This window comes from Cyprinodon tularosa, unplaced genomic scaffold, assembly GCF_016077235.1.
Source record: "Cyprinodon tularosa strain WSP-4 unplaced genomic scaffold, ASM1607723v1 ctg594, whole genome shotgun sequence".
Classification (NCBI taxonomy): Eukaryota; Metazoa; Chordata; class Actinopteri; order Cyprinodontiformes; family Cyprinodontidae; genus Cyprinodon; species Cyprinodon tularosa.
The window spans coordinates 869101-874608 of NW_024039334.1; positions in this window are offsets into that span (position 1 = coordinate 869101).

The window sequence follows — 5508 nt, forward strand, 5'->3', positions numbered from 1 at the left end:
TTGTTGTTTGTTAGAGTTAGGCGCACAACAAGAAGAATAGTCTCGGACAAATATAGCATGTATGAAAGCCTGAAATATATGCCTAGTCAGGTTCAGTGATTGAGTCAATGCCGTTTTTTTTGAGGCCAGAACCAAGAGCAACGCTGAATCTTTAGGATTATACATTTGTTTTTGGCCATTGTTTATTTTCGTAAAAACAAAAAATAAAGATTTACAGCACAATATGAATATCAAAGGACTAGCTCTACTAAAACTACTTCTGGTGTTACATCATTATATTAAACTACTTTGGTGTCAAATGCAACATTGCGTTTATACACAATTTGTCATGATTTGTTTAATATCAAACCCACATGCAGAACACAACGGCCACCAGAAACGTCTTGTAATCAGGGCAATAGTTCTGCTCACTCCAGGATGGGCGGAAAATTTAGCAGCATGCATCCACTGGATCAGTCGGGATCTGACGGAAGATGGAACATAGATTCTATTTGGAGGGCTGTTACCTGGGTCAGGTTCCAAGGCTAGGGCAGAGTTGATGAGATCAGTGATCTCCCAGGAAACCACTCCAACAGTACAGGAGGCAGGAAGAACAGGCTCGGGTGTCTCAGGTTGATTAGCGGAGTACAGACGAGAGAGAGAATCGGGCTTGACGTTCTTGGAACCAGGTCTGTAAGAGATAGTGAGATTGAATCAGGAGAAGAATAATGACCATCTTGAATGACGTGGATTAAATTGTTTGGCTGATTGGAGATAGGCCAGGTTTTTGTGGTCTGTCCAGACCAAAACTGGATGCTCGGCCCCCTCGAGCCAGTGTCTCCATTCCTCCAAGCCGAGTTTGATTGCAAGAAGTTCTCGGTCTCCAACATTATAATTCTACGTGAGAGTCTATGTGACAAAAAAGCACAGGGGTGAATCTTTTGGTCTGAGTCAGATTGCTGAGACAAAACAGCTCCAACACCGGAGTCTGATGCATCCACCTCTAAGATAAACTGCTTAGAGGGATCTGGCTGGATAAGGATGGGAGCTCTAGACAACAGGTTCTTTAATTTTTCAAAAGCGTTCTGGGCTTCAGGTGTCCATTGAAAAGTCTTTTTTACAGAAGTCAGAGTTGTGAGAGGTAGAGCTGTTTGACTGTAATTTCTTATGAAGCGTCTGTAAAAGTTTGCAAACTCAAGGAATCTCTGAAGCTGTTTGCGGTTTTCAGGTGTCGGCCAGGCCAGAACTGCCTTTATCTTGTCTTCGGATGGCTTAACCTGCCCGCCCTCGAGCACAAACCCTAAAAAAGTGACAGATGGTTGGTGAAATTCAAATTTTTCTGCCTTCACAAAGAGCTTGTTTTCCAAAAGTCTCTGAAGAACTAGACGGACATGTTTCTTTTGGTCTGAGAGGTTCTTGGAGTAGATCAAAATATCATCGATGTACACAAAAACGAATACATTCAAAAAATCTCTGAGGACGTCATTGACTAGAGCTTGAAAACAGGCAGGAGCGTTTGTGAGACCAAAAGGCATGACCAAATATTCAAATTGGCCTAAGGGGGTCTTAAAGGCTGTCTTCCATTCATCTCCTTCTCTTATCCTAAGAAGGTGATAAGCGTTTCTCAAATCGAGTTTATCAACTGTTGCACCCTGAACAGGTTCAAACGCTGATGCCAGTAATGGTAGGGGGTACTTATTCTTGACGGTTATCTGATTTAGGCCTCTCTAATCTATACAGGGTCGTAGGAAACCATCCTTTTTACCCACAAAAAAGAAACCAGCACCAAGAGGAGAAGAAGATGGACGAATTATCCCAGCAGCTAGAGACTCATTGATATATTTTTCCATGGTCTCCCGTTCAGTTTTAGAGATGTTATAAAGTCTACTGCTGGGAAGGGGAGCTCCTGGTAATAATTCTATGGCGCAGTCATATGGTCTGTGAGGTGGAAGAGACATCGCACTGACCTTACTGAAGACTGGTGCCAGATCATGATACTCAGGAGGAACAGAAGTAAGGTCAGGAGAGTCCATCTCCCCCCTACCTCTAGGGGACTGAATAGCAGGAGCTGCAGAACGAAGACATGTCTTGTGACAGGAAGTGGACCAAGACTCAATGTGGCGTTCGGCCCAGTTGATATGGGGGTTATGACGTTCCAGCCACTCTAATCCCAGCACCAAGGGGGAGCATGCAGAAGGAAAAACAAAAAACGTTAATGTCTCACGATGGTCTCCATAGATCAAAAGTTCTAGAGGTTGTGTTTGATGAGTGACTTGATGAAGTTTCTTTCCATCAATAGTGGATACTCTGAGAGGTTTGGATAAAGGAACGGTTTCAATGTGTAATTGTTGGACCAGATTTGAATCAATGACATTTCTTTCACATCCAGAGTCAATGAAAGCAGACAAGGTAAGGTTCTGGTTAGAAAAAAAAAGAGTAGCAGGCAACATCAGATGAGGAGCTTTTTTAGTTTTCAAATGGCCCGTCAGACTCCTCAATTCCTCTGACGGGCCCTGGCTTTTGACTTAGCTGGACATGAAGCTATGAAATGGCCAGTGTCACCACAGTATAGACACAGATTGCCCCTAAATCGTTGTTGTCTTTCCTCAGGGGATAGCCTTGTGTGTCCAATCTGCATGTGTTCGACCTCCGCTCCATCTGAGTGAGAGACTTGGACGGGCAGAAAGAGTCTGGTTTTTAGACTTTGGCTTGGAACTGGGTTCTGCGGATCCAGAAAAAACAGAAGCATTATTAAATGCAGGAGCTGACACAGAAAAATTTAGACTTCTTTGTCTAGTGTTATTTCTAGTTCGGAGCCTGTTATCCAATCTGATAGTTAAACGGATTAAATCCTCCAAACTAGTTGGTTCGTCGATCGTGGCTAGTTCACCCTGTTTTAAATTTAGCAGGGCTCGGGAATCAATTGTTTTATCTGAGTCGTGGTTAAATACTTGGGAAAACTCAGATATGAACTCGGAAAAAGTACAAGAAAAACTGGATTCTGAAGAGAACCTTGCCTCCGCCCATTCAAGGGCTCATCCAGTGAGTTGAGAAAGAATGAAGGATATTTTCTTTCTGTCATTCGGAAAAATGCCGGGAGAATGCTCAAAAAGTAAACGACATTGAAACAAAAATCCCTTACAGTCCCTTTGGTTACCTGAAAATCTTTCAGTCGGACTAGGACGGAACTCAGGAAGTGACGTTACTGCCGGTAACCTTAGAGGCGGCAGTTGGTCCGGAACTGGACGTACTGCTGGCGTGGCATTAGCATTTCCCATGTAGCTGGCAAACGTTTGTAGTATTTGGTTCTGATGTTCAATTTTTGTGTTTAACTCATGGACGGTATGCGCATGTCCAAGGATCTGAGCGTCCTGTTCCTCAAGCCTCCTCCGGAGGTGATCTGCTGGGCTTTGTGTTTGGCCACAGTGTTCTGTCATGATTGGTTTAATATCAAACCCACATGCAGAACACAACGGAGGCTGGGTAAAAGTTTAACAGAGTTTATTGAAGGTTCAGAAACACAAGATAATGTACAGGATCTGGAACAGGTCCGGGCTGGTTCACTGAAGTCTGCAGAGATGATAGTTTGATTAGCTGGGCAGGCAGATGAGTAATGAGTCCTTTAGATAATTAAGATTCTACCTTGACTGGGTCCGGGCTTCTCTTTGAGAGTAAGGGAACCGTTGGGTCCAGAGACTGTTGGTTCAGCAGAGTACACGAGCAGCTGCAGCGTCTAGCTTCTGACTTTGAACGGCAGACCTTGATCAGAGTTTCCAGCTCTTCACAGAGAGCAGCAGGGGAAATCCACATAGGAATCTTCAGGTTTGGCTCACCAGGGCAGATTGGCAGGTTAAGCTCACCCAGAGCTTCAGGCTAGAGACAGGTTTCCTGTGAGGTAAAAACAGAGGAGAGTTAGAATCTGTTCGCTCACTAGAGACAACTAAGATTCTTTCAGTATCAGAGGCTCAGGTTGCTAACCAAACTAAGGTCAACACTGCGGCATCGAAGGAAGGTCTGGCAGCTGGTTATAAAGGGGAGGTCTCCTGATGAGTAGATGCGTCTCAGGTGTGCTGGAAGGCTCCAGCTCCAGGAGACCCACAGTGCACTCTGCTGGAGGAAAGTGGTACAGCTCCAGATCCCAACACAATTCCTGAACTTAAATCATCAGTTTATGTTGCATTTAGTGGATTAAAAAACATTAGAAAAAAAAAAATTCTGTTTTATGAATTATAGATAAAGGAAATCTTATCTTTGTTTGTTTTAGTTTATAAAGTTTTTGTTTAAATGTACTTTTGCAAAAAAGTCTGACATCTTATATCTTTAGAACTGATTACAGTAGCTGCTGGTGGACTGGACAGACACAAACTGTCAAGATCGATTTAAGAGATCTGATCCATATGCAGAGAACCCCTCAGAGAACCAGGGGAAAAGTTTAACAGGTTTATTGAGAAGACTGTACAGGAGTTGAATCTGGAACTCAGAGAACTGATGAACCGGAACTGGAAAGTCTGGAGAGGAGATCACAGTGATAGGTTCACAGACCGTCGGAAAAATTTACTTTGACTGAGTCTATAGTTCAGTGGAAGCAGGACTCACGTTTAAGGGGGTCCTCGTTTTTCCTTGATTCAGTTGGTGTGGATTTATACTGAGAAGAGGGAACTCATTGGAGAGCGGTAGGTAGACATTCGTTGGACCCTGAGGAGCAATGGAGCGCACTGTCACTTGGATTTCCGAAAGGGACTGTAACGGCAGGTGTGGATGTTTTCCCCTGCTCAGTGTAAACTGAGTTATTCCTTCCAGGGGGAGAAGGCCAGGCATCCAGTTACATGGGAAGGCTTCCTGTCGAAAGGCAAAGACACAAAAAAAGTTAGACTCAGAGAACCAAAGGCTCAGATTAGACTCAGCTAAACTCAGCTTTGCTAGAGTGTCCAAAACTGGCAAGCACTCTGGCGTCGAGGTAGTGAAAGTCCTGCCACTCAAATACTCTTCAGTGATGAACCAATGAGCCGCAGGTGTGCAGGAGAACCAACGAGGACAGGGCACCACCTGTTGGTGGAGGAGAGAAAAACACACAAACAACCCACACAAACTGGATTCCTAACACAAACTCGGATTTTGGCCAAGTACCAAATTAATTGATCTGTTGTGGTGCTACATTCAGGTGCAGCAGGAACTATTTGTATTTTACATCAATAAGGTTTTCATAACTATGATAGGAGCATCTAGCTTTGTCCCCTCACTTCTGTTGGTTTTGCTTTTAATTTACATCCAGTTTGTTTTGCTTATTTTTTTTTATTGTGAATGCCTTAGTGGTAAAAATGCATTTAGTCTTCCTAAGTGTAGAGTGGGTGTCTTCCCTAATTGTGTTTTAGTTCATGTTGCTACAGAAAACTTTTAATTTTGTAGAGTCAGAGAAGACTCAGACTGCTATCTGTAAATGGGGCGGGCCAATGACACATTGCCGGTATAATGGTTCAGCTATCATGCTTTTTGCAGCTCTTTTTTTCTCTCTTGAAAATCAGGGGATGA